This window comes from Ceratotherium simum, chromosome 13 (genome assembly GCF_057802395.1).
Source record: "Ceratotherium simum simum isolate JZ-2026a chromosome 13, ASM5780239v1, whole genome shotgun sequence".
Lineage (NCBI taxonomy): Eukaryota > Metazoa > Chordata > Mammalia > Perissodactyla > Rhinocerotidae > Ceratotherium > Ceratotherium simum.
In genome coordinates, this window is record NC_141912.1 from 26,708,395 (window position 1) to 26,727,416 (window position 19,022).

Sequence of the window (19,022 nt, forward strand, 5' to 3'; positions counted from 1 at the left end):
AGGGAAAGAATTATAGTGAAAATATATGGAATAATATAAATTCTGAGCTAAGTAGAATTTTTAACCTATTTGCTACTTCAAAATGGACCTATTCCGTTGATTGCTTTATGAAAAATTAAATATATATACATATATTTTCGTATATAAGATGCCCCCCCTACTGGAAAAATGATCTGGGTTCAAATCCTGGTCCATTATTTACTAGTCATATAACTTTATGCAAATTACTTAGCTCTTCTGAAACTCAAATTCTAATAGTCAATTGTGATGAATGCCAATGGTAATGTCATCAATAAAACCTCCCTATGCTAAATCTTATGATGATAAATGTTAGCCGGTATACTTCATTATGCCATCCTTTAGAAATTCTCACCATCAAGCCTTTTGAACCAACAATGAGTTAACTATGCTACCTCCTGCATCAATGTGCAGAGGCAAGTAAGTGCTGACAGCTCTACCTACCCAATCCAAGGATGGGAAATTAGTCTCCAAGTGTTTTCCCAAACTGTTCGACTACTACTAGAGAAGCAAAGTCTCCCCCTGCGGAGTGATCACTCTTGGAAGGAATATACACTTAATTGACCCGTATGAAGGAGCATCCCTTTCAAGGAAATCCCTAGAGAGATTATTTTCTCAACAAGTAGAGACCAAGTAGTGGCAATTTCTCAATGACTGGGAGACATTTGGTGGAACAAAACCTTGGAAGTTGCGGTTTGCAAAGATGTGTGCAAATCTCAGCACAATAGGTCCTAGCCTACATATTTGAGGGTAACGTGACTGCAAGTATAATTGTTTTGTGGGTGAAAATACAAAGATATATATCTTAGCAACAAATAGGATCTCAAGAGGGGAAAATCAGGTTAAACACTGAAATGTTACAACCCTGAATGTTGATGTCATTCCTAAAAAACACTTTAGTGCTCTCTCTAAAAATACACACAAATGCTTGCAGGAAAGTTATGTGAATGCAACTCTTTCTCTTTTGCTCCTGGCACGTTATTGAACTAATGCCACCATTTAGAAGCAGAAGTATCTTTGAGTCTCTGAGGAAAATAGACATTTCCAAGTATTAGGAAGGAGAACTTAGCCCTTTGAAAGTGGTAATCACCATTGTTTCAAACTTAATTATTTCCACACTTTATTCACTGTTAATAAGTTTTGGTACAAACGGTGCAGTGGTAAACGGAGAACAAGATTCAAAATCAGACTCTTTGAGGGCTATGTTTTACTGTGGTCTAACAAAAAAATGATATTTACATGTTGTATTATGCCAATGTCACACATCGTCTCACAGGGATCACTTTTCACAGCTATTCTTTTCATTTTTTGGTGTTAATTACAAAATATGGGGGAAAAGATCATTTGTTTATGGAAACGACTTTGTTTACATACCCTCCTCAACTTTAGATAGAGTAAATGTTTATTTCTGCCAATCATGAAATTCTCTTCCCATCACTTTAAATACTTTGCAATTTTCTATAAGCAGCTTCATATATACCCTTACCTTGTGATTTAGCAAATTTTGCACATAGCAATTAGATCTGGAAGGCCATATATGTAATAAAATGTTATATAGCACTTACAATAATAACAGAAGGTCGGAGAGAGGAGTGCTTAAGTTAACCTCTGAAAAAAGGGGGTTGGCAAAATATTTGGGAATTTTATTGTTAATATGTATGGCTTGTCCAATATTTGTAATAGACGTTCCATTTGAGCTCCTGTGTTTCCTGCAGTTTAAGGAAAGCACAAAGAACTCCAGGTATTCTCACTTCTGCTGGAATTTTATTGAGGGGGGGGTCACTGAAATCAGGGAAAGGTCACTCTCCCATCTTGTACTGTTCAGAAGATGGTGCACAGAAATTATTTAATATGTTTTTCTCTTACTCCATATCTGCGTCCACACACCACCTCTGTTTCTAACATGGAAGATTTGTTGTCTGGCCTTAGAAAAGAAACAGTCTTAGGTGTGGACAGTCATTCTTTTTTTCAACTGAGGTATAATTGACATATAACGTTATATTAGTTTCAGGTGTACAACATAATAATTTGATATTTGTATATATTGTGAAATGATCACTACAATAAGTCTAGTTAACATCTGTCACCATACATACTTCTAGAATTTTTTTCTTGTGATGAGAACTTTTAAGATTTACTCTCTTAGCAACTTTCCAATATTCAATACAGTATTTTTAACTACAGTCATCATGCTGTATATTACATCCTCATGACCCATTCATCTTATAACTGGAAGTTTGCACCCCTTGACTCCCTTCACCCATTTCACCCACTCCCCATCCCCTACCTCTGGCAACCACCAATCTGTTCTCTATATCCATGAGCTTTTTTGTTTGTTTGTTTGTTTTTAGATGCCACATATAAGTGACATCATATAGTATTTGTCTTTCTCTATCTGACTTATTTCACTTAGCATAATGCCCTCAAGGTCCATCCATGTTGTCACAAATGGAAAGACTTCATTCTTTTTTATGGCTGAATAATATTCCTTTGTCTACATATACCACATCTTCTTTATCCATTCAAACATCAATGGACACTTAGGTTGTTTCCACATCTTGGCTATTGTAAATAATGCTGCAATGAACATGGGGGTGCATATATCTTTTCAAGTTTATGTTTTCGTTTTCTTTGGATAAATACCTAGAAGTGGAATTGCTGGATCATAAGGTAGTTCTATTTCTAATTTTTGAAGAAACCTCCATACTGTTTTGCATAGTAGTTGTACCATACAAAACATTATTTATGTAGAGTATAAAGTCCCCAAGAGAAACAGAATGGGTTACCCCTCCAGCAGGACTAATAGAGCCAGGAAATATCACTGCAGCCTTACCCAGCTGCTTGGAATGAACCAGGCTATTGTTTGAAGCCAGAAGCTCCACCACATTCCCCCCACGACCAGACGCCTCCTCAACCATGTGTAACAGAAGAACTGTCCACATACCAGTCTCTCTGGGATCTGTAGGGAAGAACCTGTACTCTATGCCTTCTTCCTCACTTCATGGCAGTTTGTGGCAAATATATTTGTATTTCTCTTTGCAATGGCTATACTCCTAATATGGGATAACAAAAAATGTCTAGAGGTAAATATTTCTTATCAGCTGCTCAAGCTCTAATATACTCTATCATCCAAGGTTTATACAGGATAGAAATTCATGACCCAACCAACTCCTGGAAGGTATCACTACAATTACAACAGTGGTATGCCGATTAGTCTCCACTGGCCCCTCCAGACCCATTCTCTGCTCTGCTTCTATGCCCTGGAAGGCTGCATCATTTGGGCTCTCTTGCCTCCTGGCTCCTGTTTCGATTCAGCCAATGGAAGGCACAGCAGACAATGAGATGGCAGGAAGAGAGAGAAGTAGATGCATTTATTCCTCCCACTCACTCCCTGCCAGGCTGTGTCCCTCCCATACATTCATTCATGGGCAGAGCTCCCAGTGGATGAGTTCTCTCCCATGGCTAGAATTCTTGCCAGGTTCTGGCAACTCTGTCCCTTCCCCTTTCCCTTAATGCCTGGGAATGCTAAAGACTCCCACAGTTCCGATCCTTGGAGGTTTCCTTAACTATAAGAAGGTCCTCCAATAATCTCTCCTAGATTCACCCTTCGAATGTGTCACCTACTTCCTGCTGGGACACTGGTTAATATAACCAGATTTACCCAAGTCCACCTCTGAGCCTTACCCACCTGACCACGGCGGGGAGGTGCTCCAAAGGTTGGGCCTTCAAGAGCAGCAAGGTCCATGACATGAACAGTAACTTCCGTGCACTTGTGATTTCCCCTCTTGAATATAACCCTAAATTTGAGAATCAACCCAATGGCTGCTCTGAAAACACTTGTTAAAATGAATTCCAATTAGGCAAAGATTTCTTACGTTAGAAAGAGGTGGAAATTAATAACAACAGTAGAGAAACATTAATTGTCTAGGTTAGTGTCACAGAGTCAAAGGACCAGGTCTTACATTTACTAAATTCTGAATCATTTGGCTCCTCAAATGATGTTTATCAGAAGTAAGGTTAAACCAAATACAAAGAAATATTACTCTAGTATCTTCCAATTTTTTATAACTTAAAAAGTATTACAACCTAATTGTTAGAAGACTTAAAAAATGAGTAAATTCAAAAGTTAACCAATAGTCACCACCCTGTTGATTTATTTCCCTCTAAGATTTTTCTGTGCAATGTATTTAGAATAAAACTGTGATCGTGTCATGTAGTTTTGTGCTCTGTTTTTTTCATTTAATGATATTTCATGACCTTTTGCCACAATATTAAGTGCAATTTTCTCCTAAAAATCTGTAAGAGCTGAGTGATATTTTCTATATGGATATATAGTACATCAGTGTGGTGTTTGTAAGTTGAAAGGCAGACCATGACCTATTTTCTAAAATTTAGATTCACAACCAGAGATTTGGGCCTGGTAAAGGGCAGTGGGTCAGGACGTCCTTGGGAATATTGCCAACAGATTTGGTAGCAGAACTGTTGGGCATAGGTACAGGCTGCCTATCACTCCTAATTCCTGTCCTTCAACTCTCTCCTTCCCGTCTTCATTCTCATTTCCTTCATTCCCCCTGTTTTCTCACCACTGTTCCCCTCCTTTTAAAGAGTTTTTTCTAATTCTGAAGAAGCTTACACTGAGAAGAGCTTCGAAAAAGAGGCCAGGCCTCATTTTATCGGGAACTGATAGTCAGTTCTGTTTTCCTGCCCCAGACATCCTATATGTAAGTTCCCCATGCAAGACTCTGCCGACTTCTAGAGACTGAAGTTGGGAGAAAGAGAGATATCAGGGCTGGTGCTCTTCCAGAATTGTTGATCCTTGCAGGCCCTTGCATAGCTGCCAAAGCACTTGTATATAACTGTGTGTTTGCAGGATAAATATTCTATCACGTATGCCATATGTGGTAGAGATTTGAATGCATGCCAGGCATTCTCTTAACTCCTGGGAACTCCATGAGGTAGAGAAGTAACCTCCACAGTATCTAGCCCACAATGATTGCTCACATGTTAGTAAATACTACATTGAATGAATACATTTAAGGATCGGAAACCTTTATCTCAGCAGACAGAGGAAGAAAGAGAGCTCACTTAGATAATTTAAGAGCATCAAAAAATAAAACACCAAAAAAAAAAAATTAGGTTTGAGTGATTCCTCTGAACATAAGAGATCTGTGTTTCACTGAGGTCATCCATTTCTTCAGGTCCTAGAAAACAGGAGGTGAACAAGGTGTACCTAAGCCCAGGATCAAATCTGCCCAAACTGCAAACCACAGGCTTGTTGGGACTTTTTGATCCTTCGTGGGCCTGCATCCCCGAGCTTCAGGACAGAGGGTCCCTTATGCAGAGGCAAGTTTAGGATTTTGGAGAATCTGAACAAGCTGGCTCTTCTGGGAGGCAGAAGGCGGTTCTCAGGAACTTCCTAAGAAGTTCCGGAAGCTGCGGATGGATACCAGTGATAAGCTTGACCTCACATTCCGTTCACTGCCCCCGCTCTCAACTCCATTAATATGCCCATTTCTTGTTTTGCTTTGTTTAACTATCATTTGCGTTTAGGACACTCCAGGTGACAAGTGCGTTGTTTGCCTGTATATGTCTTTGGGGAATGGGGGGTGGAGTGTGGGACCGTTTCACCCTGTGAGATGCTGTGGAGAGCTGGCGGGCTGGCTACTGATAGATTTCTCGGCCTCTCCTCTGGAGGGTGGGAGACCTGTATTCCAGAGTTGGGATAGAGGCACAGAGCCTGGATTCTTCACTTTCCAACAGTGAATCTTATTTTGCTGAATTGTTTTAATAAATTACCTGTATTTATCAGTAGTCAAGGTGGTTTTGATTTTGTTTGTAATTAAGAACTACAATTTCTTTATGAGCCAGCTATCAAACCATGAAAGTAGAAAGGAAAACGATCCTTGCTCTGTTTCAGATGCACAGGGCCCTGACTTGGGACGGGAGAACTAGGATTTGTGGTTGAGTTTCTTCTCTACCCCGGTGTCCTTACATTATGGTTGTTGTTTGTCTGAGCTGAGCCCCCTAACAGCTTTTTTGATGCCCCTCACAGCCCCTTTACCAGGGTGAAAGTTAACAATTTTCTGATATCTTTGCCACCGCGCCTTTGGACAGAACTCTTCTATTTGGATTTCAGCGACGCCCCGGGGAGAAAGAGAAACGTGGCCCTGGTCTTTACGCCCGGGACTGAGGCTCCAAAAGATATTTCAGCCTCAAAGACTAGGCTACAACACGGAGAGCCTCTTTTCTGCTTCTGTCCCCTGGAGCTTGCTCCATTTCCTCCTTCCAGCTGGCTTCATCCTTTCCCTCACCTTTCAGTCTATGTCTTCTGATATTGATATCGGGGAATTTGAGACAGATTTCGCCTGTTTTTCCTCACGGCACTAAGAACTAGAATACCTGGGCGTCAATCAGTGCAAAAAGTACTGCAGAGCGGAGGGCGTGGCTGTAAATAAAATCAAGTGGCACCGTAGTCCTCATCCCAAACTCCATATCTTGGCAAATGGGTATTCCCCACTATTCGTCAACATGGAACCTCTGCCCCTCGACTGCCCTGGATTCAAAGCAAGACTACCTCCTTCGACAAAAGCCAATTGAAGGGGATGTTAAAACTATCAGAGAGTGAGGGAATTTGTTTGACCACAGTCCAGAAAGTCGGAAAGGGGATGGGAGTGGACGTCAAATTTTTTAGAAACAAATAAAAACAAACAAACTCTAAAGATTTGAACATACAAACGCCTTTAGAATAGGAGTGAAAACAGTCAGCTGCTCAGGCTCCGTAGCTCAGGGGTTAGAGCACTGGTCTCGTAAACCAGGGGTCGTGAGTTCAAATCTCACTGGGGCCTTAAACGCTTGCTGTCTTTTTCATCTATGGTAGATGGTTTTAAGGGTTGTGTTTCCTTGACACCAAAACCTAGAACTAGAAATGAATTCCCCAAATCTATACGCTAACTTCTTAGGGTACAGGACAGTACTGCTAACAAAAGTAGGGAACTGTACAACTAAGGTTCTTTATAATAGATGGAAATAAAGCTGCTGCGCCATCTGAACTCTTGACAATACATGAAATTCAGGTAGGACATCTTGAAGGGCCAGCAAAACAACAATTAATGTCAATATAAACCAGCTGATAAACTAATTTGTATCGAGTGACACTTGCAATCTAAAGAGCCCTAACTAATGTAGCCGCTGTGGACCTAAAGAGATTATACTATAATGATCAATTTATCCAACTTAGTGGACTCTAAGGCCCCCTGAAGACAGGAGTCATATCTTATTTGATATTGTATCTCAGAACCTTGAAGAGCATGGACTCTAGTCAGTGATCAGTAACAATTTGTTGAATGAAGCCCAGGTAAAAAAACGTAACCAGAGTGTATTGAGTTTGCAAATACCTTAAGAGATATACAAATTGCCTGAAAGCCAAGGAACCAAGGTCAACTAATAGGGAAGACCAAAGAAAGTAACATAGCCCTGATGAAGATTCTACCTAAATATGAAGCAACTAATCCTCCTGATCTCAATTTATTTCATAATTGGAATTAGCTGCCCACAAAAACAAACCCTTGATAACATCTGAATGAGTAACATAAATTGCTAGAATCAATAATCTATATCAAAGATTTAAATGGTAGAATTTCCCTATACCACATTTATATTAAATAATTAATAATATAATAATACCCATAAACCACAGATACACTCCTCAAAAACGTACTTTTGATTCTTGAAACGATTCAACACAATATATGTTGTACCATGTTTGAAAAATTTACTGTAAATTGCTAAAGACTCAGAACAGGCACAGGTGAATCATTTCCTTTAAAATCAACCAGAGCAGCTTTCTATTGCTTCCAACTTAGGACTCTGGCTGTTCCTCAAAGTCTTCAGGGTTCTTGATAATTTTGTTACTCATGGATACTGCTGTCTCTGCTTCTAGCAAAATCCCTTCATCTCTGTCTCTAGCAACGTCCTACTTATCCTTCAGAATTCAGCTCGTGTTTCACTTTACTCTCAATCTAGGTGAGAGGTGCTTTTTTCATAGCACCATTCGTTCACCTTTATTATAGCATATATTGCATAATATCTAGTAAATAATTGAAGTACTTTTTTCTCTTTTTCTTACTAAAATGACACTTCTTGATAGTGGGAACCAAGCTTTCTTTAGGACTGAATCACCACAAGCCAGTCGGAATTCAAACATGTGTGATGAATAATTTTTTCTTAAATGAATGAATGAGGCTAGCCCAGGTGGCCTAATGGTTAAGTTGGGCATGCTCCACTTCGGTGGCCTGGGTTCCGTTCCTGGGCATGGACCTACACCACTCGCCTGGCAGTGGCTGTGCTGTGGCAGCAGCTCACATACAAAAAGAGGAAGATTGGAAGATGGGCAGCAGATGTTAGCTCAGGGTGATTCTTCCTCAGTAAAAAAAAAAAAAAAAAAAAAAATGAATGAATGAGTGCTACATTTCTAAACCAGCACATGCTCTACAGCAAGATGAATTTATCAGGAGACTATTTAGCCTGTTGTTAAAAGAAAGTAATTTGGGAAACTAAAGCCATGTTTGCAAGAATTTTACTGTGTTAATGTCTACAGTATTTGCAGTTCATCCACTGAAATTCAGGGGCTGTGATTTTAACACGTATTGGTAAGAAGCTGTTATTTACAATATGTCACTATATTCAGTAATTTAAAAAATGCAACACGGGGTTTCCAGTTCCTCAGGTAAGGAGCTTGGATGTCCCCACTCCATCCTGACAACAATTAAAAAGCTGAACAGACTGAAAAATTAACAACTCTTCTTGAATCCATAAGAGAGAGGAGGATGCAAGGCAAACCCCTGCCCCCAAGACTGGAAAGGCAGACAGGTGAATACAGGGAGTCATGGGCTTACCAGAGCAGAGACTGATGACCAGATTCTGCCGGGAAATCAGTAGCAGAGTAGGAAACCCTGAACTATAATTGACAGATTTAGGGAGGCTCAGTGTGGGTAACTCCAAAAGTTAAAAGCTCCAGGGGAACCTAGTCATATGGTGAGTTTACCACCAGGAGCTCGACCAGGTTCTTACAGTACATATTGAAATAAAATTCCTTCATATTTCCAGCAGGAGAAAGGGAAAAGGAACCATTTTGAAATACACCAGAGCACTCTGTTCTTCTTAACAAGACCTGTCCTCAGAAGAAACTAGTTAACCAGATCCTAACCTGCTGGGGTATTATCAGAGCCTAACTGACCTGGAGGAAAGAAAATACCCAACTCCAGTCAGCTCTTGTCTTCCATGTTCGAGAAGGGAAATACCCAGCTCCGGCCCATTCTAGCCATCCTGTACCACCTCAGGGGGGAGAAGAAAACTGAGAAACACTTGTGAAGTTCAAAGTTCAGAGGCTCATTGAAAGACTGAGACCTAATCATAGAACTATAGAACATGTCCCCTCCCCCACACCTCACCACATTAGTAAAGGTCTATTTACAGCAGTTCCTTTGACTTAGTACATCATATCTGGCTATCAAAAAAAAAAAAAATTTACAAGGCATGCCAAAAGGCAAAAAGCACGCTTTGAGAAGACAGAACAAGCATCAGAAACAGACATAGCAGGGATGTTGGAATTATCAAACTGGGAATTTAAAACAACTATGATTAATATCCTAAGGGGTGTAATGGATAAAGTAAACAACATGTAAGAACAGATAGGCAATGTAAGCAGAGAAATGGAAATCCTAAGAAAGAAACAAAGGAAATGCTAGAGATCAAAAACACCATAACAGAAAAGAAGAATGCCTTTGGTGGGCTTATTAGTAGACTCGACATGGCTGAGAAGATCTCTGAGCTAAAGGATATGTCAATAGAAACCTCAAAAAGTGAGAAGCAAAGAGAATAAAGACTGAAAAAGAAAAAAACAGAACAAAATATCCAAGGACTATGGGACAACTATACAAGGTGTAACATAGGAGTAATGGGAATACCAGAAAGAGAAGAAAGCAAGAGAGGAACAGAAGAAATATTTGAAACAATAACGACTGAGCATTTCCCCCAAGTTAATATCAGACACCAAACCACAGAGTCAGGCAATTCAGAGAATGCCAAGTAGGATACATGCCAAAAAAACTACAACTCAGTATATCATTTTCAAACTATGAAAATCAGAGGTAAAGAAAAAATCCTGAAAGAAGTCAGAGGAAAAAAACACTGTACCTATAGAGAAACAAAGATAAGAATTACATCTGACTTCTCCGCAGAAACCATACAAGCAAGAAGAGAGTGGAATGAAATATTTAAAGTGTTGAGAGAAGAAAAGCACCAACCTAGAGTTCTGTACCCTGCAAAATTATCCTTCAAAAATGAAGAAGAAATAAAGACTTTCTCAGATAGACAAAAATTGAGGGAATTTGGTGCTACGAGGCCTGCCTGACCTATAGAGAAGGGAAATAATACAGGTCAGTAATTTGGCTCTACATAAACAAAGGAAGAGCATCAAAAAAGGAATAAATAAAGATAAAATTAAAACTTTTATTTTGCTTATTCTTAACTGAATTAATATATAACAGTTTGTTCAGAATAATAACGCCAACAATGTGTTTGATAATTTATACTTATGTATATATCATATGTATATATGTATTTGCTTGTGTATGTTTATATGTAAGAGAAATGAATGACAACAATATTACAAGGACAGGGGCCGGCCCTGTGGCTTAGCGGTTAAGTGCTCGGGCTCTGCTGCTGGCAGCCTGGGTTCGGATCCCGGGTGCGCACCGACGCACCGCTTCTCCGGCCATGCTGAGGCCGAGTGCCACCTACAGCGACTAGAAGAATGTGCAGCTATGACATACAACTATCTACTGGGGCTTTGGGAGAAATAAATAAATAAATAAAATTATAAAAAAAAAATATTACAAGGACAGGAAGGAGGAATTGGGATTATTTTGTATTGGAATTATAAGGTACTCACATTACCCATAAAGTGGTATAGTGTTACTTGAAAGTGGACTTGGATTAGCTGTAAATGTATATTGCAAAGTCTAGTGTTAACACTAAAAAAAGTAAAAGAAGAAATATAACTGATATGCTAAGAAAGGAGAGAAAATGGAATAATATGCATGCTCAATTAAAACTACAAAAGGTAGGAAAAGAGGGGATGACAAAAAATAGGAACAAAGAACAAGGGCATCAAATAGAAAACAGTAATGAATATAGTAGATATTAATCCAACTATATGAGTGATCGTTTAGACCAGCATCAATGGTCTAAATGCACCAATGAAAAGACAGAGATTGTCAGAGTGGATCATAAAACAAGACCCAACTGTATGTTGTCTACATGAAACCCACTTTAAATATAAAGACACATATAGATTAAAAGTAAAAGGATGGAGGAAAATATACCGTGAATACATTAATAAAAAGAAAACAGGAGTAGCTACACAGTCAAGCACCACATAATCGTCTTTTGGTCAATGATGGACCACATATGTGATGGTGGTCCCATAAGATTATAATGGAGCTAAAAAATCCATATCACTTAGTGAAGTCATAGCCATTGTAACAGCTGTACAATGTGTTTGTGTTTTAATCTAAGTGTTATTACAAAAGAGTCAAAAACTTATTAAAAAGTTTATAAAGTAAAAATGTTACCATGAGCTAAGGATAATTTATTACTGAAGAAAGAAAAATTTTTTAAAATAAATTTAGTGTAGTCTAAGTGTACTGTGTTTATATAGTCTACAGTAGTGTACAGGAATGTCCTAGGACTTCACATTTACTCACCACTCACTCACTGACTCACCCAGAGCAACTTCCAGTCCTGAAAGCTTCATTTATGGTAAGTGCCCTATACAGGGGTACCATTTTTTATGTTTTATACTGTATTTTTACTGTACCTTTTCTATGTTTAGATATGTTTAGATACACAAATACTTACCATTGTGTCACAATTGCCTACAGTATTCAGCACAGTAACATGCTGTACAGGTATGTAGTCTAGAAGCAATAGGGTATACCATATAGCCTGGGTGTATAGTAGGCTATACTATCTAGGTTTGTGTAAGTACACTCTATGATGGTTGCACAACAACGAAATCACCTAACAATGCATTTCTCAGACTGTATCCCTGTCTTTAAGCAACACATAACTGTATTATTTTCAGCCAGAGCAGACCTCAAAGCAAGTTATCAGGGATAAAGAAGGACATTACATAACAATAAAGGGATCATTTCTGCAAGAAGACATAATAATCCTTAATGTGTATGCACCTAACAACAGAGTGTCAAACTATGTAAAACAAAAACTAATAGAATGGCAAAGAGAAATAGATGAATCCACTATCATAGTTAGAAACTTCAACACCCCTCTATCAGAAATCAGATCCAGCAGGCAGAAAATCAGTAAAGATATGGTTAAACTCAGTAACACCATCAATCAACTGAATATAATCAACATCTAAAGACTACTTTATTCAACAGCAACATAATACAAACTCTTCTCAGGCCCACATGGAACATTCAGCAAAATAGACCACATTCTGTTCCATAAAACATACCTTAACAAATTTAAAGGAATAGAAGTCACACAATATCTGCTCTCAGACCACAATGGAATTAACGTAGAAGTCAATAACAGAGAGGTAACTGGAAAATCCCAAAATATATGGAGATTAAGCAACACGCTTCATGGATCAAAGAAGAAATCTCAAGAGACATCAAGCAATATTTTGACTACATTAAAATGAAAACACAATTTGTCAAAATTTTGGAGATACAGTGAAAGCAGTGCATAGAGGAAAATTTATATCATTGAATGTATATATCAGAAAATAAGAAAGATCTAAAATCAATAATGTAAGCTTCCACCTCAATAAAGTAGAAAAAGAAGAGCAAATTAAATCCAAACTAAGCAGAAAAATAGAATTAATAAGAAATAGAGCAGAAACAATCGAAATTGAAAACCGGAAATCAACAGAGAAAATTAATGAAACCAAAAGCTGGTTATTTGAAAAGACCAATAAAACTGATAAGCCTCTAACCAAGCTAAGCAAAAAAAGAAAATAGAGAGGACATAAAATTATTAATATCAGAAATGAAAGAGGGGAAATCACTGCAGATCCTACAGACACTGAAAAGATAATAAAGGAATACTATGAACAACTCTATGCCCACAAATTGAATACCTAGATGAAATGGACCAATTCCTTGAAAGACACAATTTGCCAAAATTCACACAAGGAGAAATATACTATCTGAATTGGTCTATATCTATTAAAGAAATTGAATCAATAATTATCATTCCAAAACAGAAAGTACCAGGCCCAGATGGGTTCACTGGTGACAGTTATCAAATATTTAAAGAAGAAATTATACCAATTCCCTAAAAACTCTTTCAAAGGGTAGAAGCAGAGGGAATACTTCCTAACTCATTCTACACATTACCCAAGTACCCAAATACCAAAATCAAAGACATTACGAGAAAAGAAAACTCTAGAGCAATATCTGTCACGAACATAGATGCAAAAATCCTCAAGCAGATCGAATCCAACAATGTATAAAAAGAATTCTACACCATGACCATGTGGGATATATCTCAAGTATGCAAGGCTGGTTCAACATTCAAAAATTGATTAATGTAATCCATCACATCAATAGGTTAAACAAGAAAAATCATATGATCATATCAATAGATACAGAAAAAGCATTTGACAAAATCCACCACCCTTTCATGATGAAAACTCTCAGTAAACTAGGAATATAGGTTAACTTCCTCAACTTGATAAAGAATATCTAGAAAAAACCTACAGCTAAAATCATACGTAATGGTGAGAAGCTCAAAGGTTTTCTGCTAAGATCAGGTACAATGTAAAATGACATGATCATCTATATAGAAAATCCAAAAGAATCAACAAGAACAACAAAAAACCCAAAAAACAAAAAAATGAACTCCTGGAACTAATAAGTAATTATGACAATTTTGCAGGATACAGGGCTAATATACAAAAGTCAATCACTTTCCTATATACGAGTAATGAAGAATTGGAATTTGAAATTAAAAACACAATACCATTTACATTAGCAACTCCCAAAATTGGAATACTTAAGTATAAATCTAACAAAATATGTACAAGATCTATATGAGGGAACGCACAAAACTCTGATGAATGAAATCAAAGAAGAACTAAGTAAATTGGGAAATATTACATGTTCACGGATAGGAAGACTCAATATTGTCAAAATGTCAGTTCTTCCCAACTTGATCTATAGATTCAATGCCATCCTAATCGAAATCCCAAGAAGTCACTTTGTGGATTTGAACAAACTGACTCAAAAGTTTATGTGGAGGGACAAAAGACTCAGAATAGCCAACACAGTATTGAAGGAGAGAAGCAAAGTGGGAGGACTGATACTACCCAAATTTAAGACTTACTATGAAGCTACAGTAATAAAGACAGTGTAGTATTGGCAAAAGAATAGACAAATACAACAACGGAACAGAACAGAGAGCCCAGAATAGACCCACATAAGTATAGGCAACTGATCTTTGACAAAGGAGCAAAGGCAATAGAGTCGAGCAAATATAGTCTCTTCAGCAAATGGTGCCGGAAAAATGGATTTCCTCATGCAAAAAAGTGAGTCTAGATAGACCTTATGCTCTTCACAAAATTAACTCAAAATATGAAACCTAACTGTAAATGTAAAATACGAAACTATGAATCCTAGAAGAAAACCTAGGAGAAAATCTAACTAATCTTGCGTTTAAGAACAACTTTTAGATTCAACACGAAAGGCACAATCCTTGAAAGAAAGAATTAATAAGCTGAACTTCATTAAAATTAAAACTTCTGCTCTGTGAAAGATACTGTCAAGAGAATGAAAAGACAAGACAGACTGGGAGAAAATATTTGCAAAACGTATATCTGATACAGGACTGTTATCCAAAATATACAATGAACTCTTAAAACTCAACAACAGAAGAGAAGAACCTGATCAAAAAATGGACCAAAGACCTTAACAGATACCTCACGAAACAAGATATGCAGATAGCAAATAAGCATATGAAAAGATGCTCTACATCACATGTCATCATGGAAATGCAAATTAAAACAACGAGATACCACCACACAGGTACTAGAACAGCCAAAATCCGGAACACTGACAATACAGAACGCGGGTGAAGATGTGGAAGAACAGGAACTCTCATTCATTGCTTGTGGAAATGCAACATGGTACAGCCACTTTGGAAGACAGTTTGGCAATTTCTTACAAAGCTAGGCATAGTCTTACCACACATCCAGCAATCGTACTCCTTGGTATTTACCCAAATGAGTTGAAAACTGATGTCCACACAAAAACTTGCACACAGATGTTTATAGCAGCTTTATTCATAATTGCCAAAACTTGGAAGAAACCATTATATCCTTCAGTACGTAAATGGATAAATAGACTGTGGTTCATCCATACAATGGAATATTATTTGATGCTAAAATGAGATGAGCTATCAAGCCACGAAAAGATGTGAGAGAACCTTAAATGCATACTACTAAGTGAATGAAGCCAATCTGAAAAGGCTATGTATTGTTTGATTCCAACTACGTGGCATTCTCCAAAGGCAAAATTATGGAGACAGTAAAAAGACCAGTGCTTGCCAGGGCTGGGGGAAGGGGGAAAGATGAGTAGGCAGAGCACAGAGGCTTTTTAGCAGTGAAAATACTCTTTAGGATACTATAATGATGAATACATGTCATTATACATTTGTCTAAACCCATGGAATGTACGACACCAAGAGTGAAACCTGAGGTAAACTAGGGACTTTGGGTGATTATGATGTGTGGATGTTAGGTTCATCAATTGTAACAAATGTGCTGTTCTGAGGGGGGATGTTGATAGCAGGGGAGGCTGTGCATGTGTGGAGGCAGGGAGTATATGGTAAATCTCTGTACCTTCCCCTTAATTTTGCTGTGAACCTAAAACTGCTCTGATTTAAAAAAAGTCTTAAAAAAAAAGTCACAGATAATAGAACCTACAAGGTAACTTCTTAAACCCTGGCACTTCACAAATGAAGTATGTATCTAGGAATTTAAAAACAGTGTGATTAGTCATTGAAATTTGGATTTGATAGGCAGAAAAATTATAGTCAGTTTAAAATTTTCAGAAGACTAAAATGAGAGAAAGCAATCTTTACTATTGCCAAAAAAGAAATTATTTTTTGTTTACAGCAATATAAATTATTTTGTGCCTGAATTTATTTTGATCTTAATTTCTTATCTAAGAACCTTGATATCTCTGCTTATTTAACCATGCTGGTAATTTCAAATGTTGTGAACATTTGTGTGGGGTAGGACAAGAAATATATCAACTTTTTCTATGGTTTAAACCTAATCGAATTCCTGAAAATTACAGATTTTAAGTTATGGCTTAGACCGTAACCTTCTAATGAAATCTTAAAGTGACTTACTGAGACACAAAATGCTTCTTAAAGCTGAGAAGGAGAGCAAAATAATTTTAACATAAATCGGTAGTAAATAAATCAGAAGTTTATGAGCTAAATACAAGCAACAATATGTTTGTAACATCAGGGATAATTGGGAGGTAAATCGAGGTCCAGGTTATTTAAACGCTAACATATTTTATACTGTTTATGAGACAATGGCCAAACGTGAAGTGATTTTCACTTTATTTATCAAACTGGAGAGCATTAGAAACAAACTTTAGTTTGATTCATCAGCATTGATACTATTTTATTATCATTATCTCCATTTCTATCACATAGTAGTGTTATATTAGGGGCCGGTACAGATCAACATGGCATTGTACCCATGGGCTTATTGTGAGAAATAAAAGGAAGAGAGAGAGAAAAACGCTGTTAAAAAGAAGAAAAGCATAGGTAGAGACGACTTAATGAAAAAAAGCTTTGTTATTATGCATCATTCAGATAAGAGGAAGTGAAGTATTCCTTCCTTCCTTCCTTCCTACCTTCCTTTGTTCGTTCCTTCCGTACTTCCTTCTTTCCTTCCTTTTCCATCCTTTGTTCCTTCATTCCTTCTTAAAATTTCTGTCCTGATGCTTTGGTAATGTGGAACATATGGCCTCTATTGCTTTGCAATGATTTACTTTTATCTTTACAAGTCAAACTATGTTTGCTTTTTTTTTTTTCCTATTGTCAATAGACAGTAAGATATTGTGTCCATAGTTATTGGTCCTAGGTTATTCAGTAAACTTATAGAAAAAAGGTAATACTTTTTTGTTAAATATAACTAACAATATTCATGAGCTTTAACTTCTCCCTCAAAAATAATATGCCAGTATGTTTCCTCTCCAATTCAGAAACAGCATCTGTTCAAAAGTTACTTATGTAAACAGGAAACTGCACATTAGAGCTGGGCCTCAAAAGAACACTGATAATTTCATAATAGCAAGAGTTGGGTGGAAAGAGAGAAAGGACACGAAGAAGAGCGGAGGACACTAAGAAAATCTTTATGCCAGAGTAAGAAAAAGACGTAAAACATGGTTTCTGAGTATGATTTTGAAGCTCAACTCTGTCTTCCTTGGCATAGAAACAGAGACAAATGAAGCAAGCAGCAATTTTGGGGGCACAAATCTTAGCCTCAAAGTGAACATCCAAAAAAAACAGACATTTGGCAGAATGAGACTCCAAATATCCAAATGAATGACTGAATTTTTCTCTTTTCACATGAACTGGGGGATACCATTTCAGCCTCTATGTATATGAAGCAGCCTATTCATGTGCGTCACTTTACAATCCCCAAGGTTACCACTTCCCTCTTTATTTTGATTACATAAATCAATGGCTTCCAGCATTTGTTGAGAGTGTGAATGAGTGTGTGTGCATGCATGTGTGTGTGTGGCTGTACCCATGGTCAAGGCCTGGGAAATTACAGGATGAAACTCGTAACATCCTGTATTGTCAAAGTGTCAAGAAGTGTCAAAGAATGATGGGACCTGCCAAAAGGACACACTTTGAAGGAGTTTCCACCAGCCCAATCTGAAACTAGTTGAGAATAGAAAAATCTATGTAAACCTTTATAAATTTTTGATTAAAATGTAAATCTATGAGTCCATAGTGATGTGGATAATGTTTTTTTAAACAGAAAAGAATAAAGAACTTTTGCTTACAATGGAATACTCCCTATTAGATGTAAAAAGATTGATGGAATTAGAACGTCACCATTTAAAAACCATAATGGTAATTACTGATTCAGGCAAAACTAATCAATGGATGCTAAAATTATTGGGTAATAAGATACTTATTCATGATAAAAGGAAAAATAATGACTTAGTTGAAAAACTTGTACCACCTTAACCAAGTGACCAAAGTTAAGATCACCATTAATGGACAAATTGACATCCTGACACAAAGTGCTGAGAATAACACAATATCACTTGTAATATAAACTAGAGGAAATATTAGCCAAGTCCAAACTGAGGTATATTCCATAAAATAACTGCCTTGTACTCTTAAAAAAATAGCAAAGTCAGGAAAGACAAAGGAAGAGGGAAGAACTGTTCCAAATTAAAAAGGACTATAATTGCATGACAACTAAACATCACACATAGTCCTGCCAGACACTTTTTTTTGAATAATATCTTCAAAAGATATTATTAAATTTGCATAAATCTAAATAATAATATCTGTAGGTAACATAATATCATTATATCAAGCTTAATGTCCTGTTTTTATCCTATAATTATGTTGGGTTAGGTAGGAGAATGTCTTTATTTGTTTTTCAGGAAATATACAGTACACTGTTTGAAATATTTATGTGTAAAGGGGAAATCATGTCTACAGCTACCTCTCCAATAGATAGTTCCAAATTGAAATAAAATAATAGTTACATCATATATGTATACACACACATTCATACATATATATCAAGATAGAGAGAGAGAATGGTAAAGTACATGTGATAAAGAGTTAACATTTGGTGAATCTGGATGAGAGCAATTTGAATTCTTAGTACTACATTCGCAAGCTTTCTGTAATCTGAAATTATTTCCAAA

At 37.1% G+C, this 19,022-nt stretch overlaps 1 non-coding gene across 1 annotated transcript; it reads left to right on the forward strand.

Annotated features, from left to right (window-relative positions):
* Window positions 1-6,790: 6,790 nt before the first annotated feature.
* Window positions 6,791-6,863, forward strand: TRNAT-CGU (transfer RNA threonine (anticodon CGU)). The gene has a single exon. It is a non-coding gene; the product is annotated as a tRNA-Thr (tRNA).
* Window positions 6,864-19,022: the final 12,159 nt, after the last annotated feature.